A 17628-nucleotide genomic window follows, 5' to 3' on the forward strand; every position below is an offset into this window, starting at 1 on the left:
AAAGCACAGAGCATAATGGGCAAATCAAAATCATAGTAGTGACTCATCATATAGCATGAATATGCATAGTAAGCACAGAACATTATTTTCAACATTTGCATTGTATTTAAGGAGTAGAGACAATGGATTTTTTTTTTACATTTTATTTTAAAATTTTTAATTAGAGGATCATTGTTTTAGTGTTGTGTTGGTTTCTGCTGGACAACAGTGTGAATCAGTTATAAATATACATATATCCCTTCTTCCTGAGCCTTCCTCTCATGCCACTCCCCACCCTCCCCCCCCCCACCATTCCAGTCCTCTAGGTCATCACAGGAGGCAATAGATTTAGAACAGTATGTGCTAGCAAAGGTCAAAAATGAATTTTTAAAAAATGACACACATAACAAGGGAGGTTAACTTTGCTTTAAAACTCCAGGGATGCATTAGAAGTGCTTGCAGACTGAGAGGTAAAATAGGACTCTGTTAATTACTCTTATGTGGGGGTACAACTCTGCTGATAGCCCATGAATAATCGTCTTCTGGCTGTTAAACATTCAAGAATAACTCATGCAGTGGGCCAGAAAATCTGCTCATCAGTGAATTCTGTCTCCATTAGCTATGCTCAAGAATGTTCCGAAGTTTGGAAAAATATCACTCTGTATTGTGTATATTTAATTATTCCTCTGACAAGTTTATTTAATTGAGTTCCACCCCTCCCCCTCATCTCACTTCTTCCTCACACATGGAGTTCCCACCTCTTTCTCTCAGCTTTATCACAAAATTAAATTATGGTTTATGTCTCCTTAAGAAATTTAAGATGCCATCCATTTGCCATTTTTCATTCACATTGAGATGATTTGACAGAAAAAGACACCATTAAGGAAAACCCATTCTATTTTCTTAAAAAAAAATCAGCTTAACATTGATTCTGTAAAAATAAAATAATGTATTTAAAGCATGTTACGGTGAGTGAGAAGAGCAGAACTCCGCCTGTCAGGCTTGCTTCATCAGATACAAATCTAGTAAGTGTTTCATGATTTTTGTCAATGTCAATGAACTTGGATAGAGTTGTCAGATATAGCCAGCAAAAATAGAGGGGTGCCCAATTAAATTTGAATTTCAGATGAACAAATAATCTTTTTTAGTGTATGTCCCAAGTATTGCTGAGATATACTTATTCTGAAAAACTGCTCATCATTTATATGAAATCTAAAGTGAATGAGGTGTCCTGTGTTTTGTGTGACAGTGCAGGACTGAAACACACAGTGGAAGATAATAATTGTTCTCAATAATTGTCATCAGATTATTCCTTGGAAAGAGGAATAAAATACCACACATGAGAGGGTTTGTAGTATGATCAGGCCAGTACTATGGCAGATGAATTGAAAAAAAGCTGGGTTCTACATGGAGAAACTGTCTACAGAGCTCAGTCTGCCCTAGTGAAGGTGTGCATGCAACGGTTTGATTATAAGAAGTTATTTTATTTAACAAATTTGTCAAGAACTATAGAGAGCTTGTGGTGTTTCCTATGGAAAAAAAAATAGAACTAAGATGCATGCATGGCTCACATAAACGAACAACGTGATGGCATTCAATACATGTCAGTTTATAAATAAACACATTGCCTTGTTTCCTGTTTCTTCATTACAGAATTTGATTTGTATAAGCCTCTGGACAGGGAGGCCTGGCGTGCTGCGATTCATGGGATCACAAAGAGTCGGACACGACTGAGCGACTGAACTGAACTGTACGATATAACTGCCCATCTGCATGGAAATGTAGAATGTAATATTGCTTCTGAATTTCTTGAATTTTTAGAACTTTTATAAAGTGTATCATATTATTCCTTTCTTTCTTATATCCTATCTTAGATGATTTTGATCTGACTATTGCATATGTATGAACTGCCTCACAAATAAAGTAAAACTTGGAAAATTATTTTGCTTCCCTTTAATAACTTGTGGAATTTACTTTATCAAATAAAGAATAAGTCCTGAAAAAGATTTCAATGTGTTTGGAAATTTACTCAAAAACTGTAAAGGGAATTGATAAGTCCATTAATATTCTAAGTATTCCTGTGAGAAGAAAAACAGCAATCATGGATAATCAAAAGTTTCCTTTTATTATTCATCTTTAATTTTGCATTCAGAAGGAATAATACACATTCTTTAAAAGCTGGCCTTGTGGAGAAGTCTGGAACACAGTAAGTAAATGAAAACCTGCATGTATTAAATGAGTTAATCTATAATGATGATTCATGTTAATTATTTTTTATTTTAATGACCTCAGCAGTAATTTAAATACCCAAAGCAAAAAGGTTTACCACCATGAAGAGTTATAATCCCAGTAATAACCTACTGAAATCAACATAAGTTGTGTAGAATATATTTTGTGTAGATCCCTCATCACATGCTTTGTTTAGTGATTTTCCTATAAAATTGGCTAATAGCCATGTATTTTTCCCCCCATTTGGCCCTGATCACCATACCTTCACTAGTTTATTTTGTCCTGCTTCTAATCAAATATTGAATTTTCTTTAGACAGTAGCTCATTTTTAATGCTTTCTTCTGGGCAAATTTCATCCTATTCACTGTCCTTTGACCCAAATAACTGTTTAATGATAGGATCATTAATAAACTGACTTCACATTTCATAAATCATTCATTAATTTTTTTATCTAAATTTATTTTTGTGAGAGGGACCAAAATGCCACCTATGTTGATTAAGACTAAATTAAAATCGAGAACAGCTAGAAACTTGGGAAAACATTTTGGGGGAAGCTTTGGATCTAAACACAAGCCCAGAGGAGATAAATCCTTTGCTGTGGTTTTAAGTAGTGTGGCGCCAGAACAACATGATAAATGTGCTGACATTTACAGAGGCCCCAATTAGAGCCAAGATATCTTAATGCACTCTTTGGCATCTCAGAGCACACATACTGTATATGAAGGTCTTGGAGATTTATAGTGTGAAAGCAGGCTACCATATGCACCACAGATCTTTCTTACTTAGCACTTCCCTCGTGTATTTGTACAGTCATGCTCTTTTGTTTTGATCATTCCTTCTTTAACTATTTGTGGACTATGTCTTGTTTTTTTTTTTCCCAAAAAAAATTTTCTCATGGATTTTCTTCTCATTCTAATCTTCAATATCCATTTGAAATTGAATAGGGACAGGTATTTATGTCTATTTCACTACTCATAACAGGAGTTCTTGGTATGTTGTTAACCTATGATATTCTCCCCCACTGAATTTAGCTATTTTTGAGGGAGGGTGGATAGGGAATGTGGGGAAAACAGATATGTTACTTTTTTTGTTTGTTTTGCCCTATGTTATATTGTTCATTTATGTTATATATAATAACAAAATGTTATATTTAAATTGCAGTAATTTTCACTAAGCAATGTACTGCTTAAAGAAGAATATAGATTGAGTAACATGCAGAATGGTGCTTCCCAGGTGGCTCTGTGATAAAGAATTCACCTACCAATGCAGGAGATGCAGGTTCAATCCCTGAGTCAGGAAAATCTCCCAGAGAAGGGAATGTCAACTCACTCCAGTATTCTTGCCTGGAAAATCCCACAGATGGAGCACTCTGGTGGGCTACAGTCCAGGGGATTGCAAAGAGTTGGACACAACTGAGTGACTGAGCAAACACATACAGAATAACTTTTGCAGACCACTAAGATGTATGATAATCATTTCAGTTAAAAAGCACTCTCAAACATAAAATAGTGAAAACCTAGAGATTATATTTGAATTGACAAATTTAGAATTTGATATGACAACCAATCAGGGTATATGCCAATTTCTATTGAGTACTTTAGGTGTTAGAAATGTCATTCATGGGGGAAAGCCATTTCCATTTGGATGTCACTTAATTTTTTAAAATGCTTTCACAGTGAATAAAATCATAGTGTGTGTGCATGCACGCAAGTGCGTGCATGTGTTTGCTCAGTCACCACTGCAGTTGTGTCCAATTCATTGCAACCCCACCAATGACTATAGCCCACCAGACTCCTCTGTCCATGGGATTTTCCTGGCGAGAATACTGGAGTGGATTGCCATGGCCTCTTCCAGGGGATCTGCCTAACCCAAGGATAGAACTCATGTCTCCTGCATTGCAGGAGGATCCTTTACCCAGTGAGTTACCCAAGAAGTCCATAAAGTCATATTGAGTTAAAGCTACTTTTTAAAAACTATCTGTAATATATTGAACTTGTGTGGACTGGATAAGATATCTCTTTTAAATCTGAATGGACAGTATTTATTTAAATTTAATGCAATGTGCTACCTTGAGAAAGCTTCTTTTATGAGTGGCTTCACAAGGACTCCTTGCATTATATTTTTTATATTTTCAGATTTTATGAAATTCTATGATTCCTTAAAGTTATTTCTATAATGATAACTGCATTGGAAATCATTTTTTTATTATTTATCAAGTTGTAAAACTCCAAACATTTTGGAAGTGAATAAAACATGAAATCGTGGGCATTCCAGGTGGCTCAGTGGTAAAGAATTCACCTTCCAATACAGGAGACCCAGGTGATGTGGGTTTGATGCCTGAGTTGGGAAGATCCCCTAGGGGAGGAAATGGCGACCTTCTCCAGTATTCTTGCCTGGAGAATCCTGTGGATAGAGGAGCCTGGCGGGATACAGTTCAGAGGGTAGCGAAGAGTTAGACATGCCTGAGCAACTGAACACAAAACATAAAATCAAATTAATGAAAGTTACAGATATAATTAATATTGCATAAGTGAACCAGTCATATTTGGTAATCTTAAATTTTCTTCTGTCAACTGAGCTGATATTTCATCAAAATAATTCCATATCCTTATTCACTGCAATTTACTACTTATTTACACCATGTGGCATTAATAATTTTTGTGATAAAATCCAAAATTAGTGCTTTACATCTTTTCAAAGTAGAAAAAGAATTTAGGAATATTGCCATGCAATTTAAATGTAGACTCCTTCTAGATTTTAATTCTTTTCTTCAAGGTTTTACATTTGTCTTACCTACACCTAAAACCAACAATAATCATTTTAAAAATTCATTTTAATGAATTTCTCTAATTTTTGTATTTATTCATTGTTTTGAATAGTTTTCTCTATTTGGCTGTTTTCTGTAAAATGTTTTTTTAAGAGTTATATTTACTTTGTTCATGGATATATTAATTAATCTGTATAATTAAAATAACAGACACTTATAAAATAAGTAAGTTTAAGGAAAATATAATCAACTTAGAAGTTAAGATTCAAATGGAGAGGGTGTTAGTGTACAAGCCAACCATCGTAGGATGTTTTATAGGAGAGATAAAGAGATATAAGCAAACTAGTTAAGAGGAGTTCTATTAAGAGAGCTTCTGTTGAACTGAAAAATATGCAGAAGAAAATAAACATGTCGCTTTCTAAGAGTAAATAATATTTTTTTATATTTCTTTTCAGAAGTATACAGCTATACTCTGTTGATCTTTGTTCTACCCGGCAATAGGCTAAATAATTTATTTTATTTAAATATCAAGACAAATAGATGCTGTTTAGGAATGCCAGTTTGAGACTTAATCAAACAAGTTAAAGTAGCTGTGAATGATATTTATTTCCTAGAGTAAATTAGGAATTTTTCGACTGCACTATTTCTTAGTAACCCTCATATCTCCCCAAATCATCAATATACTTTGGTCTGGTAGAGCAAATAAAAAAATCACTTTGTGTATTATTGTAATAATATATTGCTATTCAGTTCAGTTCAGTTCAGTTCAGTTCAGTTCAGTCACTCAGTCGTGTCCGACTATTTGCGACTCCATGAATTACAGCATGCCAGCCCTCCCTGTCCATCACCAACTCCCAGAGTTCACTCAGATTCATGTCCATTCAAGTCAGTGATGCCATCCAGCTATCTCATCCTCTGTCGTCCCCTTCTCCTCCTGCCCCCAATCTCTCCCAGCATCAGAGTCTTTTCCAATGAGTCAACTCTTCACATGAGGTGGCCAAAGTACTGGAGTTTTAGCTTTTAGCATCATTCCTTCCAAAGAACACCCAGGACCGATCTTTAGAATGGAGTGGTTGGATCTCCTTGCAGTCCAAGGGACTCGCAAGAGTCTTCTCCAACACTAGCATCAATTCTTCGGCGCTCAGCCTTTTCCACAGTCCAACTCTCACATCCATACATGACTACTGGAAAAACCATAGCCTTGACTAGACAGACCTTAGTCGGCAAAGTAATGTCTCTGCTTTTGAATATGCTATCTAGGTTGGTCATAACTTTTCTTCCAAGGAGTAAGCGTCTTTTAATTTCATGGCTGCAGTCACCATCTGCAGTGATTTTGGAGTCCCCAAAAAATAAAGTCTGACAGTGTTTCCACTGTTTCCCCATCTATTTCCCATAAAGTGATGGGACCGGATGCCATGATCTTGGTTTTCTGAATGTTGAGCTTTAAGCCAACTTCTTCACTCTCCTCTTTTACTTTCATCAAGAGGCTTTTGAGTTCCTCTTCACTTTCTGCCATAAGGGTGGTGTCATGTGCATAGCTGACGTGATTGATATTTCCCCCGGCATTCTTGATTCCAGCTTGTGCTTCTTCCAGTCCAGCGTTTCTCATGATGTACTCTGCATAGAAGTTAAACAAGCAGGGTGACAATATACAGCCTTGACGTACTCCTTTTCCTATTTGGAACCAGTCTGTTGTTCCATGTCCAGTTCTAACTGTTGCTTCCTGACCTGCATACAGATTTCTCAAGAGGCAGGTCTGCTGCTGCTGCTAAGTCGCTTCAGTCATGTCCGACTCTGTGCGACCCCATAGACGACAGCCCATCAGGCTCCACCGTCCCTGGGATTCTCCAGGCAAGAACACTGGAGTGGGTTGTCATTTCCTTCTCCAATGCATGAAAGTGAAAAGTAAAAGTGAAGTTGCTCAGTAGTGTCCGACTCTCAGCAACCCCATGGACCGCAGCCTACCAGGCTCCTCCGTCCATGGGATTTTCCAGGCAAGAGTACTGGAGTCGGGTGCCATTGCCTTCTGGTGGTCTGGTATTCCCATCTCTTTCAGAATTTTCCACAGTTTATTGTGATCCACACAGTCAAAGGCTTTGGCATTAGGTTATATCAAATTATCATTAACCTTATGAGGAAATTGGGATGTACCTGGTGGTTCAGGGATTAAAACTTGGCCTTCTAGTACAAGAGGTGTGGCTTCAATCTCTGGTCGAGGAACTAATATCACATGTGCCTCATGACCAAAAAACCAAAACATACACAGAAGCAATACTGTAGCAAGTTTGATGAGTTTAAAAATGCTCCAATTCAGGAAATATCATTTAAAAAATTACAAGGAAATATTGGCAAGGATTTTAATATATCTAAGTCAATTAAGTTCTTGTTACCAAATATTAAATATAGTGTGAAATTGGAAATGCATAGAATAGCATAAAGAACAAAATAAAAAGGGCTACTTATGATATCATCATCCAGTTTTAACAGTGATTACAATTTTGGTGCCTGGTTTTTTGATAATTTCCACATCTACGTATGTGTGTTAGCAAAACATGATTATGCTACGCAGACAGTCTGTTACATCACACTTATTATTGTTTGGTGTGGGATGAGAACCTGTCTCAGGACTGTACAATGTTTAAAAGCTCAGGCTTCTGGAATCTGACTTCCTGATGAACAACACCCTGGTTCCATGTCTATTTAGCTATGTGGCTCTGAGAAGACCAGCATGAGAATAACAGTAATATCTGACTTATAGACTTAAATGGGGATAATCCTTATGAAGTGTTTGGTTCAAGAAATATTAACCTTTTTTTCTTTGCTACTTATTAAGCTATCTTTTTAAATGGTTTAGTTAACAAACACACTGATGTTTCATAGAAAATTTTTTTATAAATTAGAGGAATATACTTATTTTGTTCCACTAATTTTCTAAAGATTATGATTATTCCAACTTTGTTATGTTCATTTCAGTTCAGTTCAGTCACTCAGTCTTTTCCAACTCTTTACAGCCCCATGGACTGTAGCACGCCAGGCTTCCCTGTCCATCACGAATTCCCAGAGCTTGCTCAAACTCACATCCATTAGTCGGTGATGCCATCCAACCATCTCATCCTCTGTCGACCCCTTCTTCTCCTGCCTTCAATCTTTCCCTGCATCAGGGTCTTTCCCATGAGTCATTTTTTCACATTAGGTGGCCAAAGTATTGGAGTTTCAGCTTCAGCATCAGTCCTTCCAATGAATATTAAGGACTGATTAACTTTAAGATTGACTGGTTTGATCTCCCTGCTGTCCAAGGGACTCTCAAGAGTCTTCTCCAACACCACAGTTCAAAAGTATCAATTCATCAGTGTTCAGCTTTATAGTCCAGCTCTCACATCCATACATGACTACTGGAAAAACCATAACTCTGACTAGATGGACCTTTGTCAGTAAAGTAATGTCTCTGCTTTTTAATATGCTGTCCAGATTTGTCATAGCTTTTCTTCCAAGGAGCAAAGTTTTTTAATTTCATGGCTGCAGTCACCATCTGCAGTGACTGCAGAGCCCAAGAAAATAAAGTCTGTCACTGTTTCCATTGTTTCTCCCTCTATTTGTCATGAAGTGATAGGATGCCACTTCATGAAGTGGATGCCACATGGATTCACCTGCCGTACGGCTAAAGGACCAGATGCCAAGATCTTCATTTTTTGAACGTTGAGTTTTAAGCCAGCTTTTTCACTCTCCTCTTTTACTTTCATCAGGAGGCAATTAAATTATGAAAGGAGAAATTTCACAGTAAAGAGAAAAACAGAAGTCTTACCAACTGAAATAAGAAAAGGTGAAAAAAATAAATTAGACATATTTAATTTTATTATATTATACATATTATATTATGTACTATTATATATCCTCCATTTGGGGACTTCCCAGGTAGCTCAGATGGTAAAGAACCTCCCTGCAATGCGGGCGATCCCACGGAGAAGGGAATGGCAACCCACTCCCAGTATTTTTGCCTGGAGAATTCCATGGTCAGAGGAGCCCGGCAGGCTACAGTCCATAGAGTCACAAGGAATCAGATATGACTGAATGACTAGTACACACACATCCTCCATTTAAGTGGAATGACTTCCTTCTAGTACTAGCATTAGTCCCTCAGTGCGTCCAACTCTGTGACCCCATGGACTGTAGCCCAGCAGGCTCCTCTGTCCATGGGATTCTCCAGGCAAGAACACTAGAGTGGGTTGCCATTCCCTTCTCCAGAGGATCTTCCTGACCCAGTGATCAAACCCAGGTCTCCTGGATTCCAGGCAGATTCTTTACTGTTTGAGCTATAGGGAAGACTTTCTTCTATATTACACCTATTCTTTTTAAAGGGTTGCATTTTTCCCATTGGGGCAAAAGAGATTATATCTTGAGACTTTATAATCTGAATATTTAGAATGTGATCAAGGTTTGCAACTGGCTACGAAGCCTGTTTTGATAGAATATGTAACAGGTTAATGAGGCATAAAGCATCATTTAAAATTATCGTTCCTGGTCTAACACAGTGGTTAATATTTTACCAACTTAAATGTTTTTCCTGTTCACGCTTATTGAGTCCCTTAAATCTCATGATTCAAAGAATTAATTAACTGAAAGAGTTCCTGTTTGCAAACATGCCACTTCTGGGAATCAATGACTTTGCCATGAAATCTGTCTTTTTTTACGCTGACTAGTATTACTGAATCAGGATGAATCATACAAAATCCATTAATTTTTAAATGTTTTTAATGTCTTATGAAACTGGGAAAGTCTATTTTTGTCTGTGGTCACACAGTGAAATCTTCTTGGTGAGAAGTGGGTCTGTGGGTATCATGACAAATGATGGTTTTCAATTTCTTCTCACTCTGAAAGATCATAATTGAGCTTGTGATTTGCAAAGACATCTTTCCCTTTCCAGTTTATTATCCTTTCCAATTTCTTCAGTTCTGGGGCCTCTTACTTCTTTTAAATGTCCCCTTTCTCAAATGTTTTATGAAATAAGACAGATCGCAAAGAGTCGCACACGACTGAGTGACTTCGCTTTCACTTTTCACTTTCATGCGGTGGAGAAGGAAATGGCAACCCACTCCAGTGTTCTTGCCTGGAGAATCCCAGGGATGGGGGAGCCTGGTGGGCTGCCATCTCTGGGGTCGCAGAGTCAGACACGACTGAAGCGACTTAGCAGCAGCAGAAGCATTCTAGAAATATTATTATTAAGCATTGCAAACTGTAATATCCTTGACCGTGTTGATTAATGTTCAAAGATCCAAACAATATTCTCTCATTTGTTTACAAAATTTTTAGTTTGGAAAGCTGATGTGGGCTTACTGTGATTAAAAGTTAAAAATCTCTGAAGCAGTAATGAGCAGAGAAGGGATTTCAGAGAAAAAACAGTTGATTACCAGTATGCCTCTATCTTTGATTAATAATCTTCTAAACTGCATGAGTCTTGAAAGCTGAGACATTTTTTCTTTGAATTCTGAACATGCTGTCTAACCCATAATATTAGCTTGATAAATACTTGCTGGATACATGGATGAGAAAATATATTCATTTCCTAATCCAACTTTCCACTGGAATAAGGAATTCTTTTAGTATCTTGACAAACAAATATCTAATTATATTTAGATTTATAGTCATGAAACTTACCATTCCACAATTTTTTCATTTTGCCTCTGGATAGAATCTTCTCTCTTCACTATTTTTTGGGAGACCTTAAGCAAGCAATTTAAATGCTTCAAGAGTTATTTTCATTAAATGTACATTTATTATATGATTGCAATGTTGACTTCAACATTCTCAAAGGAACTATATTATTTAACTCATAGGAAAAATTTTAGTGTCACGTTGGGCTCGTTATTTGTGCTCAGTATATTGCAGTTCAAATTCAAATGGATTTATTTCACTCAATCAGTTGCCTAAAACAAATGTTCATATTTGGATCATGCCATTCTTGTAGAACTTATTTTTTTCCTAGACTTTTCATTTGACTTTGTTGTTACTGAGTAAAAGGGATATATGTCTTTAATTTTTAAAAAAACAGCAGGTGATTCTTATTCATACAATTTGGGTAATGAGTCATCATTTTCTTTCTAAAGAAATTTTTGGTAAAGTAAATTTTTGCATATTACCTTCCTTCTCAAATTATCCTGTGATTTCCTTTCATATTGCTCTCCAGTTTGGATCTTTCTCTCAGATCCATCCATGACTTCTTTCTTGCTTCCTATTTTGGTTTTCTGGATTATAAATTCAAATTGAAAAAAAAAATCACAAGTGACACTACCTTGTAGCTTAACATGTTTTCTTTTTGAATTCCTTTTGTATTTAGTTGAAAAGTTTCCTATATAAGGCACTTTAAGTAAATATATTTTATGAAATATTAATTTTTTCTGTTATGCTATAATAGGAAGTCTGATCCTTTTTCTTCTGTAGTTTATCTTTTTCCCATTGGAAACATTTTTACGATTTTTCTTTTTATACTTTGAATCCTGAAATTTTACAATTCCCTCTTTCAGTTTGTATCTCTTCATTTTTCTAGCAATTGTGGAGTCTTTCAATTTGAGTCTTTTTCTTAGAGATATGTTTTGTATTATCTCTGTGATTATTTGTACCTATCAACTGTCTCTCTTCTTTCCTTCTAGACTTCCAGGGCTCTTTGACATTCTGGAAATAGCTGAATGGCATTAGATTTTTAAAATATTTTCCATTTCTTTTCCATTGCTTCTCTGATGGCTCAGTTGTTAAAGAATCCTTCTGCAATGCAGGAGACCCAGGTTCAACTCCTGGGTCTGGAAGATCCCCTGGAGAAGGGAAAGGCCACCCACTCCAGTATTCTTGGGCTTCCGTCGTGGCTCAGCTGGTAAAGAATCTGCCTGCAATGAGGGAGATCTGGGTTCGATCCCTGGCTTGGGAAGGCTACTCACTCCAGTATTCTGGGCTGGAGAATTCCATGGACTGTATAGTCGGACACAACTGAGCCACTTTCACATTTTGTATTCTGAAAGATAGCCTTGTGTTTATCTTCCAGACTATTAAACCAGAATTGTCCATTGTATTAGGTTTTCTTATTGATTCCTTTCAATTAATATTACTAATCATATTTTTAATTTCCAAAAATGATTTGCAATTTATTTTTATTTATTTATTTATATTTTAAGGGTAGTTTGTTCTTATTTTAGGCAGGCAACAACTCCCGAATCTCTCTGAGGTTACTAACATGGATTTTTAAAAAAATCTTATTGTTTGCATTTTTCCATTTCTCCTGTGATGATTGATTTTCTCAGTTTTGATTTTATAAGTGGTGAATCTCAGTGTATCACCCACCAATACTGACAAATTAGCTTCTAAGCTGACGAATCTCTTTGCAGCTTTGCAGATTCATAGATCTGTTACCCTAAAGGCCCTCCTTATGTGGACAGAGGGCTTCCCTGATAGCTCAGTTAGTAAAGAATCTGCCTGCAGTGCAGGAGATCCTGGTTTGATTCCTGGATTGGGAAGATCCCCTGGAGAAGGGAACAGCTACTCATGCCAGTATTTTGACCTGGAGAATTCCATGGACTGTATAGTCCATGGGGTCACAAACAATCAGACATGACTGAACGACTTTCACCTTCACTTTCATGTGGACAGAAGGCTGACTGTGAACTAGCCCAATTGCCAGGCAAGCCTTTCTTTATGTTAAATTCACTCTTTACAGTAGGCATGCTGACAATGACAATAGGGTGGAAGGACTTTACTTTGGGGATGAAGTATGTTGATTTATTTGTTCTGCTTAGAACTGCTTCTCTTCCCACTTCCCAACACCCAGACTCATTAAACGTCTAAAATAATTAGCTGCTGTTTTCTGACTCTCCGTTCAACTACAGCACTGCCTCTGTGGACCATCCAAGAAGATCTTCTGCTCAAATTGAAGAAGAGATCTTCAGCTGGGAAGGTAAAAGCTTATAGTCATCTACTCCACATATACGGAGGAGGGGTTAACAGCTGAATGACACAGCAGTCTGTACACAGGTCTTTGCTTAAATTCTGTCAGCGCCACCTAGAGCTCTCTCTTGCTTTCTGTAATTCAGAACTCCAGAGTTAGAGCTGCTTAATTTTGTTTTTTTCACCATTCCTTAAGAGCTCCAATCACTTGCAACCTTTATACATGCCTATATTAAGATGTGCTTTCTTTGATCTAGATTACTCTTCTAGATCTCTATACTGTTCTAAAATTTTATTAACATTTCTTATCTGCTCATGGTAGACATCTTTTCCACTTTTAGCCTTCTTATGGGCTTATTTATTTATCTGTAATATCCATTTACTCTCATTTCAGTTGTACATTGGGAAATGATTATTCAGTATACTGTATTAGAAAACATTATTTATAAATATGATTTGGCTGTAGACACAATTTCTGAATGTTGACAGCTGCACATCATTCCATTTATTTGGCAAAAAGTAATGGTAATTGAAGAAAATTCAATAGACAGGGTTGCTTCCAACAGTTTGGACAAAGTTCAAGGAAACCAGTGGAAGGTAGAGTAATGCCTGGAACTAGAAAAAAGGCGGATAATGATAGTGTACACCCCAAACCTTAAGAGACACTAATGTGGCAAGAAGAAAGGGTGGTTATTATAACTCAGAAGAATAACTAATCAAAAGCTTGTCTTGTAGGAGCTGTGGCCTTTGATAGAGCTTGATAGAGTCCCCCCATGGAGGGAAATGGAAAATTAAGTTCATCTAACTCTTCTTCCCCCTTTCTCTGACCTGACGGTAACTCCTATGAACTAAACTCGAATGGTAACCAGAAGGTGAGAAATCTCCTAATCTATCTTTTACATAGGTTAGCCTCCAAGGGCACAGTAGGTAGAAAAAGATGAAGAATGGGTCTGGACAAGTAAATGGGATAGATCAAGCATTCACTCTTACATTTGTCCAGATGAAATGCTATGTACCCAACCCAGAGGCCACTCACATTTTCATTAGCTATGATGATAGCTAAAGAAACTGCCTACAATGAAGGAGACGCCGGAGATATAGGTTTGATTCCTAGGTCGGGAAGATCCCCTGGAGGAGGGCATGGCAACCCACCTCAGTATTCCTGTCTAGAGAATCCAAAGGACAGAGGAGACTGGCGGGCTATAGTCCACAGGTCACAGAGTCAGATACAAATGAAATGACTGAGCACAGTACATGGTGATGGCAACTCAGTGATCTCCCCACCTGAAACTGAAGCAGAAGATATCACTGGCGTGTTCCTATAAGGTAGGAAAGTGAGGGGGAAGGGAAGGTGGAAAATAAGCAAATAAGTATTTGACATAATATTTTATTGCTGTAGTCCTCATTTCCAGTGCTAGTCATGAGGCCTGATTCTAGGTAATTCTGGCTCCCTTTCTAGCAAGTGGTTCATGTGTTTTTTTACATCTGCCAGGATCTCAGCTGTAGGGAACTCTTTACCTGGTGAGATGATCCTGCATAATCTGTTTCCATGATGGCCTGGTCCTTATTGTGTTGCTGAAATTTCCATTGACCAGGTTCTTGGGAAGTAATGTACCAAGAAGCACCCCAGTCAATCCCCTGGGTTCCACACATAGTCTTCCTTGTTCTAATTGGTTAGCAGCAATTCAATTTCACCTTGGTGATTAAGATCAATCACTTCATTTGATATGTGATTCTCTTCTCTTTTTTATGGGCTTTCTTTGTGAGGATCCCAGAATACTAGATGAACAGTCAAAAGAAAAAGAGATTACAAGCAGAGATGAAAGGAAACAGACTAACGGACTTAGAAAACACACTTATGGTTACCAAAGGGAAAAGGCTGAGGGGAGAGATAAATTGGGAGTTTGGGATTGACATACGGGAAGCCACCATTACTTGCTCTAATAATCAACACCATTCTGAACCTTGCAATAGTTATTATGTTAATAGCCAGAGATCTATTGTATTCATTTTACAACTGACTTATTACAAATTTTTGTTTTGATTAACACATCATTAAGTTTAGTGATATTTTCTAGCTTCTATATATAAAATCATGTTATATGGTGAAGATAAACACAATAGTTTACATGAAACACTTTAATTTATTAATCTTTAAAGAATTCCACCAGATTATCTCAAAATTTCCACCCACTTTTAAGCTATCTTCTATCTCAGATACAATCACTGAAGACAAAAATAAAATGTGTCATATTTGGAGAGACATGTGAGGATTGTCCAAAGTTTTTCATGTTTTCATTACAAAAGAGAGTGAGCAGAGTCTCTAGGGCCTGAAGCTGAGACATTTAGCCATGCTTACATTCTTAAAGCCAGCTTAAGAACAAACAGTTCAAGTACATACATGACATATCCCTAAACTTTTCTTGGCAAGGTTGCAGAAATGTTTTTATCCACTGGCATATTATTTCATTTTTATTTTTTCCTAGTATCACTGTTGGCAAAATATACTTATGTGAGTGTTGCATGTTTGCCTGTTTTCATTCTTAAGTGTGAAAGTATATTTTATATGGATAGAGCAATTTTTAATTTATCAAATAAATAAAGAAAGAAACATGACTCTGGATTAAGCTGTGGATTGAGTTTTCTATTCTCTGCCTGGCATGCTAGTGTTGAACAAATATAGCTCAGCAACATTTTATAGCCAGCAAGTGTGTGCATACACACACACAGACTTGCATGTAGTTAATTTTCCATGGCTGAATAAGAGCAAAGGAAGAGAAAAAAGCTTAACTATGAAGTTATAAGCATCAAGAATAATTCTCAAGAAGCAGAGATATTTTTCTAACTATTTTCCATTCAGCGCCTTTGGAATTCAGATAGATAATTCATATAAACAATCTCTGTTTTCCCTTTTCCCCAAATGTCTGCAGCTTGTTTGCTTTAGTGAAATTAACAAAAAAGCCAATATTGCATTAGCTCATTACTATGAAGTTCTCTTCCCATTAACCATTTCTTTTCTCCTTTTCATTCTATACCACACATGCCATCCAATCTGGAATCTTTCTAGAAAAAGTAGGAATATATATTTTTTAAAAAACACAAAGAAGAATATATTTGACTAGAATTTTTACCTTGTGAAAAAGTATTATATAAATATTTAAAATATCCTTATATAATATACAGCAATATAATATTAAGATCAGCATGAATATTAATTATCTATCAATAAGATTTGTTATGAATATGTATATATTTTATTAATATATAAGATATGCACCTCTAGAATTTATGTCATTAAATAATTTTAAGGTAAAGTAGATTATTTTCTCTTTCTGTTAAAATTTCCAGTCCTTAATTCACTTTTCTAGTTAAAATTTATTATGAAATATATCAGTTTAACAAAACCACAAATAATCAACATTAATCAAATAATATACCTGTTAGTCAAGAAATTCTCAGAAATATATCTAAGAAAGTTACATATGAAATCAAATTAAGACATTTCCACTGAAAATTGTTTTGACATTTTGGATACTACAACATTGTCAAGTCCGCATTTGACTATGTTTCAATATCTTTAATAGTACTGTAATGCAATAACAGAGTACAAGTAGTTTCAATATCATTAATAATAACTTAACGTAATGATAGCAATGATTGGTGAAGAAAAGAGACCTTAGAAATGACTTCCCAGTACTCTTGCTGGGATCCTTTGAATGTCTTCTGACTCCAGGTTTGTGCATTTGCTGCCGATGTGTAACTGGTGAATTCAATCTCAGTTTCATAGGCACATGGAACAGAGAGACACTAGCCAAGGTGGATACGAGAGCGTGTGCACTATACCACCTCTTTGTATATGGCCCACTTTAGAGAAAGAGAGCATAGTGAGAGGAGAGCTGCTCTTTGTCATTCTTACTTGCTGCCTTCTGAAGCAGCAGTGAGGCAGCAGGGAGAGGAATTTGGAAGCTTTCCACTGACTTCTGGAAACTTCCACCTCAGTGCTCTCAGATTCCAAGTGTGAAGCAAGTGCTTTGAGTGACATCTGGCAGCTCCTTGAAAAACTTATGTAATAAAATAGTTTTTCCTCTTTCAAGCAAACATTTTAAAATTGGGTTTATGTCAATTATTTATTGTTTGCACAAACTTCACCAGTCACACAACTCTTGGCTGCTCATTTGGCCCTGGGGATTGTATGAAACCATGCCCTAGTCTGTTGACTGGTTGATGCTCATTCATGTTCAGTCTGCAGGCCTACTTCACTTTTTAAATGTGGTAGGGAATAAATATATCCCTACCATAACATCTAGGATAAACCAGTAAACCTTTGCTTATTCTGATGTATACTGGAGCTCAGCATCCTCGGAGATTATTTGAGCACTGATTTTGTTGTTGTTGTTATTTTGACAGTGCAGCAAGGCTTGAAGGATCTTAATTCCCAGACCAGGGATTGAACCTGGGCCCTGGGCAGTGAAAGCATGGTGTCCTAACCTCTGGATGGCTAGGATATTCTCTGAGCATTGATTTTAAAGTATCAACTTTTAAAGCAACCACAGAGATTAAAGGGAAGTGGAGAATATGCTCAGTGAACAATCAGTATTGCCATCAAAGTATGATTTGATGATCATGAATATTATTTTCATATATTTTACATCTTTAAGATAATGTAACTTAATGATGAGACTGACCAAAGCTAGTGTTCTTGCCTAGAAAATTCCATGGACAGGAGC

The 17628-nt window shown here is 36.6% G+C and overlaps 1 long non-coding RNA gene across 1 annotated transcript; it reads right to left on the reverse strand.

The window, feature by feature from the left end:
* On the reverse strand, positions 14076-16802 carry LOC108636748. The gene is made up of 3 exons (XR_001918565.1): positions 16577-16802; positions 14420-14680; positions 14076-14191 (listed from the first exon to the last, which is right to left on the reverse strand). It is a non-coding gene; the product is annotated as an uncharacterized LOC108636748 (long non-coding RNA).

The sequence above is a fragment of the Capra hircus genome, chromosome 1, assembly GCF_001704415.2.
Source record: "Capra hircus breed San Clemente chromosome 1, ASM170441v1, whole genome shotgun sequence".
Taxonomy (NCBI): Eukaryota; Metazoa; Chordata; class Mammalia; order Artiodactyla; family Bovidae; genus Capra; species Capra hircus.